The 17,885-nt window shown below is 41.5% G+C and overlaps 2 long non-coding RNA genes across 2 annotated transcripts in view; one reads left to right on the top strand and one right to left on the bottom strand.

Moving 5' to 3' along the window:
* Positions 1–17,885, top strand: part of LOC145716799 (uncharacterized) — a 47,741-nt gene that overhangs the window by 26,549 nt on the left and 3,307 nt on the right. The window contains exons 4-5 of the long non-coding RNA XR_014139704.1: positions 11,264–11,454; positions 11,780–11,844. This is a non-coding gene — a long non-coding RNA (uncharacterized LOC145716799). The remainder of the gene's footprint in view (positions 1–11,263; positions 11,455–11,779; positions 11,845–17,885) is intronic.
* LOC145716800 (uncharacterized) lies at positions 5,106–17,797 on the bottom strand. The gene is made up of 3 exons (XR_014139705.1): positions 17,634–17,797; positions 7,374–7,476; positions 5,106–5,411 (listed from the first exon to the last, which is right to left on the bottom strand). It is a non-coding gene; the product is annotated as an uncharacterized LOC145716800 (long non-coding RNA).

The following is a 17,885-nucleotide window of genomic DNA, read 5'->3' on the forward strand; positions in this document are numbered from 1 at the left end:
AAAAGATGCGTAACACCACTAATCATCAGGGAAATGCAAATCAAAACCACAATATCACCTCTTACCTGTTAGAATGGCTACCACCAAAAACACAAGAAATAACAAGTTGGTGAGGATGTGGAGAAAAGGTAGCTCTGGTGCCCTGTTGGTGGGGCATAAAATGATGCAACCACTATGGAAAATAGTATGAAGATTCCTCAAAAAAATTAAAAATAGAACTATCATATGACCCAGGAGTCCACTTCTGGATATATACCTGAAGGAAATGAAAACAGAACCTCAAAGAGATATCTGCACTCCCATCTTCATTGCAGCATTATTTATGACAGCCAAAACATGGAAATAACCTAGGTTTCTATCAGAGAATGAATAGATAATGAAGATGTCACACACACACACACACACACACACACACACACATAAAAAGGAGGAAATTCTGCCGCTTGCAACAACCTGGATGGACTTTGAGAGCATTATGCTAAATGAAATGTTAGAGAAAGGCAAATATTGCATGTCTTTATTCTTCAGTGACTTGAACAAATATATGGAACCTTCAAAAACAAACTCATAGAAACAGATTGGTGGTGGTCTGAGATGGGTAGGGTTGGGGGGGATGTGAAGGAAATTGATGAAAATGGTTAAAAGGTGCAAACTTCCAGTTATAAGACAAATAAGTCCTGGGGATGTAATGTATAGCCTGGTGACTCTAGTTAACAATACTGTATCTGAAACAATAGTGTATCTGAAAATTGCTAAGAGAATAGATTCTTTTTTTTTTTAAAGATTTTATTTATTTATTTGAGAGAGAGAGAATGAGAGAGAGCACATGAGAGGGGGGAGGGTCGGAGGGAGAAGCAGACTCCCTGCAGAGCAGGGAGCCCGATGCGGGACTCGATCCAGAGACTCCAGGATCATGACCTGAGCCGAAGGCAGTCGCTTAACCAACTGAGCCACCCAGGCGCCCAGAGGATAGATTCTTATTATAAGAAAAAAAATGTATGCTTTGTGATGGATGTTAAACTTATTGTAACAATTTCACTACATATATATATATGTAAAATCATTATGTTGTAAATCTAAAGTGAATACAATGTTAAATGTCAATTATATCTCAATAAAACTCGGAGAAAAGAAAAGATAGGAGCTTGGGCATTATCAGTGTTGCTCCAGGGTTGTTCCTGAAGGCATTAAATCCCTTGAGCTTTCCAGCTACAATGTCCCCACCTGAATGAGTGAGTATAGCTTCAGAGGAAGTTCAAAGGTAAGAAACAAACATGCGAAAGGTGCTTGAGACAGGACACTGCAGCATTAACTGTTTGCTTCTCCTGCAGTTAAAATTGGAGGCGGGATGCGGGGTGTGTTATGGACACGAGTGTCTGCTGGCTAATCTCTTGCAGCTGTCAGATCTACTCATGTCCACATTGGATCCACTCAGTTGGATTCACCTGTCCTGGACACCCCAGTGGATGCCCTGAATTCTAGATATGCATCTCCCTGTCACATTATAGCAGCAACAGTAGCTCTTCATGATAATCAATTGATTTCTCCTGCCGGTATAGGTACTCCTTCCTTGCCTGGTAGTCTCCAGTCTTGAGACCAAATCGCCCAGGCTGTAGACTCGCTATAGATTAGCTTTCATGGAAGCCTTACTGTGCCAAGGCCAAAGCAATCTTCTGGAACCAGAATTTTCAATTCATTAGAACTTAGAGTCGCAGGATGGATGGGTGCTGAGAGTGATGATGAGGTCAATCCTACTTTTGTCCCTTAGTTCCTGGACCTATGAAGTCTAGCTAACAGAGATGCAGCACTCTGTACCAGGCAGTAGTTCATTGCAGGTGCCCCATCCTGAAGGACAGAATCCCCAAGTTCATGCCTTTTTGAAACTTTGACTAAGCCATCCCGATGTTCTTACTGCTTCCAGATAATGAGATATGTGGGAAAACCCACTGTATCCATGGTCATGTGCCCATTGTCATACTTCCTTTGCCATAAAATGGGCCCTTTGGTGCCAGACAATGTTATCTGGAATCCCATGCCTATAAATGAAGCACCTTGTAAGCTCTCAGACCACTGTGCTTACAGATGTGCTGCAGGTGTTGAATGCAAACCCAGATCTAGGATAGTTGTCAGTTTCAATAAAGATAGAGCTCTTCTCCTTCCAGAGTTGACTGTGTCCAGTGTAATTTACCTGCCATCAAGAGGCTGACAGTTTAAACATACCAAAAATAGAGCTCCTGATATTCTCCCTCAAACCTGCTTTCCTTTGATCTTCCCTGTCATAATTTATGGCAACGATATTCTTCTAAAGCTAAAAACAAAGCCTAACAACTTTGGGATAAGCCTAGACTCCTCTCTTTTTTTCATGCTCTGTAGCTGATGAACTAGCAAATCATGTTGGTCTGCCTTCAAAATATACCCAGAGTATGGTCTCTCCTTCCCCATTGCTACCCCAAATTTACCTCTGTCAACTTCTATCTGGATTATTGGAATAGCCTTTAACTGGTCTCCCTACTTCTGTCTCTGGCCCCATGAAGCCTATTCTCAATCAGTCATCTGGACCAATCCTGTTAAAACACAAATCCTGGGGCGCTTGGGTGGCTCAGTCGTTAAGCGTCTGCCTTCGGCTCAGGTCATGGTCCCAGGGTCCCGGGATCGAGTCCCACGTCGGGCTCCAGTCCCACGTCTGGCTCCCTGCTCAGCAGGAAGCCTGCTTCTCCCTCTCCCACTCCCCCTGCTTGTGTTCCTGCTCTCGCTATCTCTCTCTCTGTCAAAATAAATAAATAAAATCTTTAAAAAAAAACCACACAAATCCTATCTTGTCATTCCTCAGTTCAAAACTTTCAAATGGCTCCCAGTGTCAATCAAAGAAAAAGTCAAAGGCCTTACAAGGGCCCATATATCCCTATGTGATCTGAGTCCTTGTGGCAGAAAGACTCCCAGGAGGCCCCATGATCCTCCCTCCTGGTGTCCATGTCTTTGTGTGATCCCCTCCCCTTGAGTATTGGTGGGAGCTGTGACTGTCTTCCAACCAAAAGAACACAGCAAAGGTGCCAGATGTCACTACTGTAATTACATTTATGGAACTTTATGTAACACTCCCTCTGCTTGCAGACTCTCTCTCTCACTCTCCTGCTGGCCTTGAATAAGCAAGTTGCCATGTTGTGAACTGCCTATGGAGTAAGCCATCTGGTAGGCCTAAAGCTGAGGGTGGGGTCCACTGAGACCCAAGAAGAAACCTTTACGGCTCTCACTCTTACAGCTACAAGGGAATGAATTCCAACAACCTGAGCGAGCTTGAATGTGGGTGCCTCCCTAGTTGAGCCTCCAGATGAGAACATAGCCCAGCTGACACCTTGACTGCAGCCTTGTGAGACCTGAGCAGAGGACCCAGTTAGGCTGAGCATGGATTCCCAACCCAAGGAAACCGTGAGCTAATAAATGGGTCTTGTTTCAAGCCTCACAGTTTGTGGTAATTTGTTAGCAGCAATACATGACAAATGTAGTCCTGTTTCTTTTCTGAACACATCTCCTCCCTCTGTCCTCATCATCCACTCTGCTTGAGCTACATAGGCCTCCTCGTGTCTCAGATGAGCCAGGCACATGCCCATCACAAAGCCTTTGCAGGGCACCTGGGTGGCTCAGTCATTAAGCGTCTGCTTTCAGCTCAGGTCATGGTCCCAGGGTCCTGGGATCGAGGTCCACATCAGGCTCCCTGCTCCGCGGGAGGCCTCCTTCTCCCTTTCCCACTCCCCCTGTTTGTGTTCCCTCTCTCGCTGTGTCTCTCTCTCTCAAATAAATAAAATCTTTAAAAAAAAAAAAAAAGCCTTTGCATTTGCTGTGCCCCTTAGCTTGAGATATTCTTTCCTAGGATATACACATGGCTTTTTGCCCTCACTCACTTCTTGTTTTCACATAAAAGGCATCTTCTCAGTAGGCCTTCTCTAGCTAGCTTATCTAAAATTTCACCACCTTCCCTCATTTTATAACTTCCTTCCCTGTTTTATTTTTTCTCCTTGGAATTTATCATCCTATAACTTACGACATACTTTAATAATCTATCCTACTTATTGTCTTTTCTCTCTCACTAGAACGATAGCTCTGTGAGGACTGGGATTTTTGTGGTTTCACTCTATTTATTCACAGCAAATCCAGCCTGCCACACTGAATCACTCTTCAGCAGGTACACATTGAGAACACATCCTGGGTTTAGCCAGGACGAGGAGACAAAGGGGCAGGAGGGCTGTGTGTTTTCTGAGGAATGGTTACACTGTGAGATCAAGTCTAGGAGAGAAGTGGGGACATTCAGGAAGTGGTGTGTGATTTGAGGTCTCATTAAAATCCGGGAGCTCCTGGGCTGGGCTTACTAGATATTCAGGAAACTAGGAAGTGATGTTTGGAGAGGAGATGTTTGAAATTGAGATGCCAAGAATGTGCAAGGTCTGGGGTGTGGTTTTGTGAGTGGGTGGCTGAGATGAGGTGGAATAAGAGATTAGTGGCTGCAAAAGATTGCAGAACTGAGAGACCAGTGTGTTGGATGGACAATTTATTAAATTCTGAAGTCTCCGAGAATGGTGGTAGGTTGGGAGTGAAGTTACTCAAGTGTTCAAGCCACTGAAGAATAAAGGAACATAGCAGAGACATTGGCAATTCACAGCTGTGATCTAGGATGGTTGTAAGAGGGAAAAATTGCCTTCACTTGAAAGCTTAGGAAAACGGGAGGGCTTTGGTGGTGGCCAGGTTTTTGTTAGATCGGGGATTGCAGAGCTACCACCCTTGGGCCAAGTCTGGCCTGCCCCTGATTTTGTAAATGAAGTTTTATTGGACCACTTTGTTTACATAATGTCTATGGCTGCTTTTGGACCCAAATGGCAAAGTTAAGTAGTTGCAACAAAGACTATATGGCCTGCAAAGCCTCAAATAGCTACTACATGGTCCTACACAGGAAATGTTTGAGGACCTGAGTTAGAGCAAGAAGAGGAATAGAATGTTCAGGCAAGAGGCTGAAGATACACTGGGACTTTGTGGGTGATGGACTATGTATTTCAAAGGGGCCTTTTGGAATGATTTGGGAGGAGGGTGAAGGGTGGAAGATGAGGGCACCTTCAGGCAACCTGGCCAACAATGGTGATCTTGAAGCTTGGACTTCTAATGGTGATTGAGGCAGCCAGGGAGGTGAGAGGCATGAGTTGGACCCTTAGGACGCCACAGGCTGGGGGAGCTCCATATGCAAGCAGGTGCTGCAGCACCTGGTACAGGAGCCTACAGCAACTGAAGACCATGGTAGGTTGACTTGCCCTCGGCCGATGCACAGGAACATGCAGCAGTGAACATCCCTGGGGTCTGGCCTTGCTCACATCTGGTCTGGGGTCAGCTCCCAGAGGACAGGCACTGCCTCATTCCTGACCGTGTTCCTGGAATACAGAGGAAGGGGCAGAAGGAAGGAGAGAGAAGGAGCAAGGCAGGCAGGTAAACCAACAAGCCATGTCAATAAAAGTTAAAATGACAACTCTGGGTTACATATATTAGCTCTAGAAATTCAAAAACCAGATAAAATATTAGCAAGCTTTTCATATTAAAAATGTATCTTTATGACCTTAGACAATCAAAGTGAGAAATCTTATGATCATCAGTGCTCAAGCCTTTTCCAGGACCTAAAAATCCATAGCTCGGTGACTGAGATACACCATGTATCTTATTCTCCTTGAATGCATTCTCCTTCTAATCAACTACCTGTAGCCCTAAACAGTGATTAGGGTGCTCCTTTAAAATTTACCCCAACTCTTGCAGGATAAATGAGTAACACATGGCTGCTGGCTAGCCCTGGTGGAACTGTTCTCCTGCTATTAACTACAACTTCTACCTGTCTCAGCCACAGGCAACCTTTCCCACCTTCCCTCAGAATAATGAAGCAGGAGGCATTGCTTCTCCTATCTCAGCCCCACTGTGCTAAGAAGACCCACACTCTGCTGCTTCCAGTCTTCTCCAGCTTCCCAGGAGGATACACAGTTTTTTACACCCCCAGAGAAACTTAATCCAAATTCCCAGTAGGTAACCGCCAATTCTAGAACACTCCATCCATTAACGACTACATTTTAATACATTGCCATTTCATAAGAGTAGAACAGCCCCCTCCCTTCCCTTGTCATCAGGGAGCTGTCTGCTGGATTCGCACACATATTGTTAAATATTTCTCAGCTCCGCTGCCTTTAGCAAAGGTCTCTCCCCTATAAACTTACTCGGAGCAAATGGCCACTCCAACAGGAAAAATAAAAACAAGATTCTGATGAAATTTGATAGCAATTTTTAGCAAAGTTGATCTGGTTTCGTCACAGATATTCTGCAGGTAAGAAACCTAATTCAAGAGTGGAGAGTGAAGTCACTCTGAGAGCCAAAAGTTCTGAGAGCCAAAAATGATATCTGAAAATCATATTTGTAAATATACCCAGAGGCTATTGCATGATGGGCACCCATTGGAGCAGGGCCTTAGGCATCTGCCTGTGCCTGGGGCTGCTTGTGTTGATTGGCCAAAAATAGCAACAGCAAGTTTTCACCTAGGCTTGGACCATCATTCCCTCCCAGCTACAAATATAAATCCCAGCCTAAGGATCAAAGTGATTCCCTTACAAAGAATGTCTTTCATCCCCTTTACGGGCAAGTCTGAATTTTGTGGCAGGGCACAGTCTGTTCTCTCTGGAGCCAATGAATTTCTGTTATCATTCTTATAGCTGCTATCTCTTGTGTTATCATATTTACTTTTCTTTACTTCCTCTTGTCTGTGTGCTTTCTCTATCTTTCCTGCCCATTTCTACCTGTTCCTCTGGGCTTTGGAAAGCCAGGAGAGGAGAAATTCATTCTAATATGGAAGCTCTTGGGAAGACTTGACAGCATGGGTAATATTCCAGGGAAAGGAAACAAGATAATCTAAGTCACTTGGTATGTTCCAAGACTGACGAGCAGTTTATTGTGGCTAAAGCAAAGGATACATCCAACCTTGGGTCAGACTGTGAACTTTTATCCTAAAGGCAGTGGTCAGCCATGAAAGATTCCCTACCAGTGACATAACTAGGTTGATGCTGTAGAATCATCTTTGTATTACAGAGGTCTGTAATAGTTATATACGGTTGCATAACAACTCATTCCAAAATTTAGATTTCACATAACAAAGATTTACTCTCTTATAGTTTTTGTGGGTGAGGAATCCAGCACAGTTTAGCTGAATGCCTCTCTTCAAAGTCTCTCCCAAGGCTGCAATCAAGGTGTCAGCTAGGATGGCAGTCTCCTCAAGGTCAATTAGGGAAAGATCCAATTCCAAGGTAACTCAAGTGGTTTGGGGCAGGACTCATTTCTTCATTGACTATTGCTTGGAGACCTACCTTAGTTCCATGACACTTCTCTCTGGGTTTTTTCTGTGGGATGCCCACTTTCTGTAGGCAGAGCAGCTCACAGTCTGGCAACTGGCTCCATCAGCAGGGGCAACTGAGAGAGCAAGTAAGACTGAAGTTAGAGTCTTTTTGTAACCTAATTTCAGAAGGGACATGATATTATTTTTGGTGTGTTCTGTTCATTAGTAGGGAGTCACTAGGTCTGGCCCCTCTTCAAAGGGAAGAGATTACACAGGACATGAATTCCAAGAGGTAGAAATCACTGGAGCTCATCAAAAAATAGGAGCGGGATCAGGAGACAATATTACCTAGAATCCAAGGAAGAAGGGGGTTTCAAAAAGTGGGAAGTCATATATGGCATGGACGTATCAATGCCCTCTAGCCAAAGCTTGCCAGGAACCCACATGTAGCTGAACAAGTTGGGTATATTACTTGTCGCAGGAGGGAAGGCACACACCATGGGAACCATGGGGTCTCTCAGTAAGATGGTGTTAGAAGCTAAGATGGAAACTGGGCTTTGGATGAGCGACTGGGGGGTTAGTCTAAGGAAGCAGGGGCTCACTGTGAACTGGATGTTGTCAGAGAGCAGGGACAGTTCTGTGATTGGCTATCTCAGTCAATCTTATCGACAGGGAAGGAGAACTAGAAGGAGGACAAAGTTGTAATTAGTCAAGAAGAAGCAGTCACTTGTTTTGGCTGAGAGAGAGGGTGTTTCGTATTTTATGGTGGCACAGTGACCTTGGTATTGTCTGTTTTCAAACAAAATTTTGAAGTGGCCTTGTTTTGGCTCATTTTACCATGGTCTAAGGGTAGCCTTGTCTGAGATTACTGTTCTGTGAGGCTGTTTATGTCTTAGAGGAGAATAACATGACCTAGCCATGAGTGACAAACCAGCTTCAAAAAGTCAGGGAAGACAAGTAGAGGATAAGAACATGGCTCTGGAACCAGACTACCCAGATTTAAGTCTGGACTTCACCGTGCACTAGCTCTGTGACCTGGGCCCATTGGTAAACCTCTCCATACCTTAGTTTTTCCACCTTAGAGTAGAAACTATAATAGTACCTATCTTGTTGGCTTGTTATGAGGATTCATGAGTTAATATACGTGTGAAGTATGCAGAACAAAACTAGCATGTGAGAACTACGTGTATGTGGATTATCATTATCATCTGTGACCCCTGAAGGGGCCGTTTTGTTAGGGTAGTAGAAGGCAGAAGCCGGGCTCAATGACCAAAGATAAACAGCAGTGGATGAAATAAGGTCAGCATGTGTTGAACAGCCCTTCAAGAGGGATAGTGACAGGAAGATCTGGAAATCATGCAGAAAGAGGAAGGGGATTGGTTTATCCGAGGTCAGTATAGAGCAGTGCCTCTCGAAGACTGTTAGAAATACAAAATCTCACACACTCCAAGTGATTCTTTTTTTTTTCAATAGTTTTGTTGAAGTATAATTGACATACCGTAAATGGCACCTATTTAAAATATACGATTTGGTAAGTTTTGACATACGCATGCACCATAAAACCATAACCACAGTCAATAATGAACATTTTCATCACCCCTTGGTAATCCCCCCTTCTGCACACCTCCCCCCACTGTCCCCAGGTGGTTCTGATACTGACGTGTTGAGAACCACAGGGGATGTGAAACGAATTCTGCCACTAAAAGGACCTAGAGTCATGGCTCAAAAAATAGTAATAAAGATGAAATCCTAACAGTGAGGGAAGGAAGGAAATGGGAGATAAGCGACAAGATCAGCGTCTGGGAAAGACTGAGGAGGCTTGCCAGCCCCAACGCTGAGAACGGGGTGTTTGCTGAGCTCTTTCACTAGGCCACCGGTGCAAGGAGCAGTGACGACATTCAAGGAGCTTTCCAAAGGCCACCACTCATGCACTTTTGCTAGGAAAGTGCTTCAACTCCAGGTCTCTGTTCATGGTACACCCCTGCTCAAAACCAGTGGGGGCGCCTGGGTGGCTCAGTTGGTTAAGCCCCAACTCTTGGTTCCAGCTGGGGTCATGATCTCAGGATTGCGAGACTGAGCCCCTCATTGGGCTCCATGATGGACATGGAGCCTGTTCTCTTGCATGCGCTCTCTCTCTCTCTCTCTATTTCTCTCTCTTTCTAAAAAACAAAACAAAACAAACAAACAAAAAATTCAATAGATTCCCTTTTCTACAAGGTGCAGTAAAAGCAAATAGACAAATGAACAAACAGCAACAAAACCTCAGCCTATCGATACTTGATACAATCTGGCTGCCTGCCTTCCAACACTATCTCTCACTCTTTCCACTCCAGTCTGCTCGGATCTTGTCCCGTGGGTTTGCTTCGGTTCTGCAATATGCTTCCTCCTTTCCTTCCTTCAGAGAGCGGGTCCCCCTCCTCTGAGGGTCCACTACCCAGCCATTTAAACATCGCTTCAGCCCGAAGCTCTCTCTGACCACACACCTGGGATGACTCTCTCTTTGCTCTGAATGTTTATATGATATTCTTGTTGAGAGTGGCAAATCCCTAACAGCAAGGATTGTGTGTACCTTGCCATTGCACCCCAGCCTCTGGCATGCTGCCTTGAACATACTCATTGAATGTTTGCTGACGAGTGAATGGACGAACCAATGAATTTACCTGGAACTATTTATCTTTCATTTATGTGACTGTGGCAGTCCACCAGGGTTTTTCTACCTTGGCACTTTTGACATTTTAGGTCAGATAATTCCCTGTGGTGGGGGCTGTCCTATAAGTTTAGCAGCTGTTTAAACCAGATGTTTAGCAGCATCTCTGGCCTCTACCCACTAGATGCCAGGAACTCCGTCTTTCCAGCAGACAACCAAAAATGTTTTCAGACATTGCCTCCTGCTGCTGGAGGGGGAAGGAGAGCATAACCCTGGTTGAGACCCTTGAGAATTAACTTCCCAGGTTTTCCTGTAAAACATTTATTATAAAAAGGAGAGTGGCAACAATCTAACTCAGGTCAAGGAAAGAAGGAAAATGTTTAACATTTGGAACCCTTCCTAAGTCTTAGGAGACCCCTGACACTTTTCTAAGTGGCTTTCTCCCCATTTCCCTGGTGCATAGACAGTCCATCAATTCCTGCTAACAGCAAAGGAAAATAGAACTGGAGTAGTGAAGCTTTAAGAATGGAAAGGCTTCAAGGAAGTTGGTATTTTGAAATAGGGTGCCTGTTAGGTTCCTCAAATGGAGCTATGCAGGTATCTCTCACTTTGTCTCCTCATAAAGCCTACTGTGTATGATCTATAACCATCTGTTCTCAGGAACTGAAGATGGTAAATCACTTCCCCACATTTGTTATGAGATAAAACATTTCCCATCTTGACTTCGTGTGGACAAGTTCTGAAAGTGACAAAGTCAGAAAACACTGATTCATGCTCCGTCTCTCTGAGCTAATCTAGATCTTTACAATCTTAAGTATTGCCCCCACCATCTCATAGATCCGGTCTGAGTTTTAATATAGTCATTTTCTTCCTTATTATAATATGATATATGGTGTTCATTTTGCAAGTCTAATTCAATGAATTATTTGCTCAATGGGCTATTAAAATGGAGGAACAGCCTGTTACCCTAAGCGTCTGTCTGATTGCTCTGAGTCCAGGCATCCCTCCTACCAGCACCACCCACTGCCCCCACTGTTTTGCCCTCCCCAGCTGCAGGCAGGTTGCTGCCTTTCTCCTTTGCAGCCTCTTCTTCTTCCCACTTCTCCCTCTTCTTCTTTATTCTCAATCTACTTCACGCTGACATTCTCCTTTGATCCTTTTATGCTTTATAGACCCTTTGTCTCTGCTCTCATACTCAGCTTCTGTCTGTGTTATGTGCTTCAATTTCAAATCACCAGGAACATAAGCTGTGTATCACTGTTTTCCTCCTTTAGCCACAAAAGCAAAGAGAAAATAAAAAGGAATTCATCTTTCTGCCTGAGTGAAACCTTATTCATGCAGTTAGTCGGTGGGTCTGTTGCTCAACACCAGCTGGAGTGAACACTGGACACGATCATCTTAATGAGGGAACTTCTGATGCAAATGAAAAGCATATGCTTGCGGGAAAATAGCCTGGAAAAATATGGTAAGATACCCATCAGGAGGAAAATCAAACATAATAATGATGTTCTTATTGTGTTGTGTTGATATCATAACAATACTCAGCTTTCCACAGAATATTAGAATTTGCCCTTGATATGATGACTCTGGAGTTAATTTTGAGTGTGTCTCACACAAATGGGAAATATCTTTGATCTGGGTCATTAATAAGCAGTGAGAGATTCAGCTAGCTGAAGTCAGAACAGCTCTTCGGCAAGATTGCCCCTGGAAGTCAGCCCCATGGTGAAGGATTCTGCCATTATGTGCAGGTCACTGTGTCTACATCCATTTCTTTCTCTCATTTCTACAAGGAGCATCCAGAGCTGTAGAAGGCATAAACTATCTAAAATGGAGAAACGAACACATAACCAGAAATGTGAGTAGACGTATAATAGCAGCTTAACAAATATTACGGACCAGTTTGGAGAACAATGATCCACTCTTCATTCCTAGAGAAACCTTACACTCTCTCCCACTGGCCCTGTTCATCTTTGAACTCTTTTATTGACTTGTCACTGTCCCTGATTACATATGCAGCCTGCAGAACCTAGAAGGGAAGATATTCCAGGTCCTTACTCCCGACTACCAGAAAAGTCTTTTCGAAACCAAAAACACTTATTTATCTCTTCTAACCCCAGGGAAAGCTGAGAGTTTGACAGACAAGCAAGCTTAGAAAGGCAATTGTGCTTTGCCTAAGAGGGAAAGATGATGGCAACCTTTGCAAATATGGAAACGTGGACTGCAGCCTATCAGAGAACCAGAAGTAAAACATGGAGACTATATCAATTCCTCCTGAGTAGATCTTCACAACATGGCCTCAGTATTTCATTTGATATGAATTCCCTGAATAACAAATATATTCACATTCATACTGTAGTCCAAAATTTATTTTCCAAAACCAAATAGAAATAATCTTTAATATCCATGCTATTACCTTTCAATAAAAATGAAGATATTTTTCCTTATGTGTTTATTAATCAGAACATTTTAAAACTTGGCTGATTTTTTTTAAAATGTAATTTTATCATATAATATAAAAGGAGTATTGGTAAAAAATATCTCATTTTTATTATGACATTGACATTTCTCTTCATGAAGAGAAGCAAGATAATGCCAATACTATTTTAGCCTTTCTCCCTTATGAACTCGATGAATTCATAAAGATAAATGTCATAAACAGAGATTAGCAATCATGCAGTATATATTACAAGGGATTGCATTTTGATCTGACAGGAGGTTTGGCTTTGCAATATTTTTTAAAGTATTGTAAAATTTCAGAGGTTTTTTTGTTTTAATTTTAGCTTTTCAGCTGATGTAATATTTTCTTTTTCTCTTCTCTTCCTCTCTTCTTTTTTATTCTCTGAATCACACTTGTTTTCTGAGACTACATTTCTACCAACCATACATAAATCTATTTTCTATGTTTTCCCCATTCTCAATTATAATGAACCCTTGAATTGTAACCCTCTGGGAAATAAGATTAAACAGTCCATAATCTCAAGTAGTCTTCATGTAATTCTGAAGTAAAAATATGGCAAACTGTCAAATCTGGAAGTGAGAAAGGGAATACTCACAACAGTCCCGTTTGAGCTCTTACAGACTTTGAAGTATTTGGTAGGAGTCCAAAGAAACCCTCAACACAGAACATGACTAATGTGATTTTATGCATGCTGTACCATTGCTCAGAGCTCTGGCTTGATCATGTAATAATGGGACCCCGCGTTTATGCAGAAAGTAGATATGAGGACTAGAGCATGACCAGCATGACCAGGACTTGAAACCACTAAGCAGGAGTGCAGGAAAATTGTATCGGCAGCTTGAATACACCAAAGTATAAAGTTCAGATGTTGGTATAAGTCAGCAGAAGCCTGAATGGTGGGAAAGAAGTGGTATTAACTGTACTTTGGAAAAAATCTGATAGTAGTGGAGTAAGCGAAAGGTGCTTATGGAATGTTATTACGGTTCACTAAGATTCTTGAGAATTTGCCATTATGAATAAATAACCAACCAGCTTGCTTTTGAGAGGACCCAGGAGCAACACTGAGTCATTATTTATTTAGAAATACTCCCAGGAGCTGGGTAAAATATAAAGGCTTAGAGGATAGTGAAGGTTCTGGACCACAGGAAAGAAAGATGGTATTAAATTATCTCTCCTCATCATCTGTTACAGTATTCTTGATTCTACCTAGTATAAAGAAGGAAGCTGATCCCTAATTGCATCATAAGAAAATAGGGTATGATCAAAGAAGTCTTTCTAAGGCAGTTAATAATTATGAAACACTAAAATAAAAGTTGCCTAGAAGAGGCTTCCAAATCCTTTCCATCTTTTGTGAGGAAACAGAGGTAAAGGGAAGGCTAACTATCATTTGTTAAAAACTTACCATGGAAAGACACCCATTTAAAGCCTCTGCAAATTGTCCTAAGGGCAAAGAGCAAATAAAGAAAACATCGATTCAAGAAAATCCATGAAATTTTGCTAAGAAAGATGAGTGTCTGTGGTGTTTGAGCCAAGACTGTTCTCCATTCCCTCTCCCTGCTGCAGCCGAGAACGCAGGCCTGTCTCTCCCCACCCAGCTCCCAGTAGGAGGGCTTTCTTCCCAAGAGGACAGAAACTCAGTATTTCTCACACATACACCCCCACTACCTGTTGCTGAGGCTAAGTCCTAGGCAAGTGTGATTGAGAGGTGGGGACTCCCTTCCTCTGAACAGTTCTGATTCATGGGATGGAGGTTCTACTTTGGGCACAGCTTGCTGAGCATTCTGGAGCCCTGAGAGCTCTTGCCTCACCTTGTGGTTCCCTGACAAGAGAAGCAAGCCGAGAGAAGCTCAGGCTGCTGCCCCTCTGCACACCTCTCAGTCTACCTAGCACTCAGCTCCTGGAGAAGCAGAATCAGAGTGAAGGTTGTCATTATCCCCACTTCAAGCTCTAGACTCCTGTTTTAAAGATTTTGCCTAGGGGAAAAAGAGGCTGCAAAACCCATAGCTCTCAGTCTCTTCCTAAATATATTGACTTCATTTGCAACAAAGATGGATACTTTTTTTTTTTAATGTTTTATTTATTTATTCATGAGAGTCAGAGAGAGAGAGAGAGAGGCAGAGGCAGAGGGAGAAGCAGGCTCCCCACCTAGCAGGGAGAAAGATGGATAGGTTTAAACTTAACAAGCTCTCAAGAACAGTGGAGGTTGTGGTAAAAGGCAATTGAAAAGAGATTCAAAATACTAGCCAAATTGTTATGCACCAGGGCATTGTGAAAGCACTACAGCAGTAAACCAGCAATTACTAGAGTTTAACAACTGAGGGTGGTCAGAGAAATAGGGAAATAGAGCCTTATCAAAGCCACTGCCATTCCAGTGTCATTTTATAAATTAAGATGTATATGGTAAACCCTAGCGCAACTACTGAAACAACACAAGAAATATAGTGACAAATTAAAGTGCTACACTACAAAATATTGATTTACTATAAAAGGAAGCAGTAGAGGAGGGCTAGAGGAAGAAAAAGACATAAGACTTATGGACATTTTATAATGATATGTATGAATTGGCAAGATATATAAATTGCATACATATATGCACCTAAAACAGAGACTCAAAACACATGAACCAACAACTGACATAACTGAAAGAAGAAACACACCATTCAACAATAGTTGGAGACTTTAGTATCTCACTTTCAATAATGGATAGGAAATTAGGCACAAGATCAACAAGGAAATAGAAGACCTGAACAACTATAAACTAACTAGAACTAACAGACATCTATAGAAAATTCCACCCAATTAACAACAGAATATACATTCTTCTCAAGTACAGCATGAGATATTCTCCAGGATAAACTATATGTTAGTCTGTAAAACAGGCATTGTAACCCTTTGGGAAATAAGATTCAACAGTCCACAGTCTCAGGTAGTCTTCATAATATTCTGAAGCAAAAATAAGGCAAATTAAAGGACAGAAATAATATATAGTATGTAAACATAATAAAATACAAAGTATGTTCTCCAACCACAGTGAAATGATATTAGAAAGTAATAGCAGAAAATATTTAGGAAACTTACAAATATGTGGATATTAAACAACACACTTCTAAATAACAAAGGGGTCAATGAAGAAATCACTAGGAAAATCAGAAAACACTTTGAGATTAATGGAAATGAAGAGCTAGAGCACAGCTTAGAGGAGAACTTATAGTTGCAAATGCATATAATGAGAAAGAAAAAAGATTTCAAATCAATGACTTTAACCTTTTGTCTTAAGACACTGGAAAAAAAGAGCAAACCAATCCTAAAGCAAACAGGAAATAATAGAGACTAAAACAGAAATTAACAAAATGGAGGATAGAGAAACAACAGGGTAAATCAATGAAAGTAAAAAGCTGGCTCTTTGAAAAGATTTTAAAAAATTGACAAACCTTTAGGTAGATTAACCAAGAAAAAAAAAGAGAGAAAGCAGTCAAATTACTAGAATCAGAAATAAAAAGGAGGACACTATTATTGACCTTACATAATTGTTTTAATGGATCATAAAGTAATAGTATGAACAATTGTACAGTAACAAATTAGATAAATTAAGTAAATGGGCAAATTCTTTGAAAGATAAAAACTACTAAAACTGACTAAAAAATACACTATCTGAATAAACCTATAACAAGTGAAGGGATTGAATTGATAACCAAAAACTACCCACAAAGAAAATCTCACACCCAGCAGCAGACTCACTGCTGAATTCTATCAAACATTTAAAGAATTAATACCAATTCCTCACAAAGTCTTCCAAAAAGTAGAAGAGAAGGGAATATATCCCAACTCATTTTATAAGGCCAGTATTACCAAACTAAGCAATCACAGGAAAAGAAAATACTAATATCTCTTATGAATATGGACACAAAAATCATCAACAAAATACTAGCAAACTGAATGCAGCAGCATATAAAAAGAATTACACACCATGACCAAGTAGGATTTAACCCAAGGATGTGAGATTGGTTCAACATCTGAAAATCAATTGACATGATACATCATATCAATAGAATTTTTTAAAATCACATGATTATCTCAATAATTGCAGAAAAAGCATTTGACAAAAATCCACCACCATTTCATAATAAAAACACTTGATAGGAACGCCTGGGTGGCTCAGTCGTTAAGCGTCTGCCTTCGGCTCAGATCACGGTCCTGGGGTCCTGGGATCGAGCCCTGCATTAGGCTCCCTGCTCAATGGATAGCCTGCTTCTCCCTCTCCCACTCCCCCTGCTTGTGTTCCCTCTGTCGCTGTCTCTCTCTGTCAAATAAATAAATAAAATCTTAAAAAAAAAATAAATTCTCTTAGGCAGTTAAAGGGGAGGTTAAAAGCTCCTCCTGAGCCTTTTGGGCCTTGATTGTCTTCCAGTCAAAATAATCCACATGCTGAAGTGGCACATTCTGGGAGACTTGTTCCACACCCCTTAAGAGCCTTTGTACATTGCCAGTGAGAATATGAAATGGTGCAGCCTTTTTGGAAAAGAGTTAGGCAGTTTTTTCAACCATTAAATGTAGAGATAGCATATGACCCAGGAATCCCTCTCCTTAGGTATAGATCCAAGAGAAATGAAAACATAGGTCTGTATAAAAATCTTTTACACGTGTTTATAGTAGTGTTACTTGTCGTAGCCAAGAGGTGGAAACAGCCCAACGTTTGACTGGATACGTGGAGAATGGTTAATTGAAAGTGGTACATCCATACAATGAAATACTCTTTGGCCTGGAAAAAGATTAAAGTACCGATACATGCTGTAACTTAGATGAATCTTGATTAAATTATGCTAAGTGAAAGAACACACAGACACAAAAAAGATCACATATTATATGATTCCATTAATAAGAAATGTCCAGAATAGGAAAATCTGTAGGTACAGAAAGTAGATTAGGACTGGGGGTTAAGGGTAAGAGAATAGAGAGGTGATAAGGAAAGGGTAGGGAGTTTCCTTTTGAGGTGCTGAAAATGTTCTAAATCATGCAACCATGTTGATGGTTGCATGTGTCTGTGAATACATGAAAACCACTGACTTAAATGCTTTAATGAGAGAATTGTATGCAATGTGAATTATATCTCAATAAAGCCGTTAAAAAAAAAAAGAAAGAAAGAAAACTACCCCAAGCTTAACACAGCACTAACAATTTCTACTTACCAATGTCTCATTTTTAGGTTCCCTTTTTTAAGGTGAGGAAACTGAGGCTTAAAATGTTTAAGTAGCTATGTCAAGGTCACCCTGTGAGGAAGTACAAGAGAGAGCATTAGATACAGGAAAACCGACTCCCAATTCACTATTGGAATTGAGAGTTGCTGGGTTTGATTATGCACTGCTTTTCCATGTATTATACCATTTAACTCTTGAAACACCTGCTGTGATGTGTAAATATTACTTTCCTAACTTTGGAAA

This window comes from Leptonychotes weddellii, chromosome 13 (assembly GCF_054177405.1).
Source record: "Leptonychotes weddellii isolate Sample4059 chromosome 13, ASM5417740v2, whole genome shotgun sequence".
Lineage (NCBI taxonomy): Eukaryota > Metazoa > Chordata > Mammalia > Carnivora > Phocidae > Leptonychotes > Leptonychotes weddellii.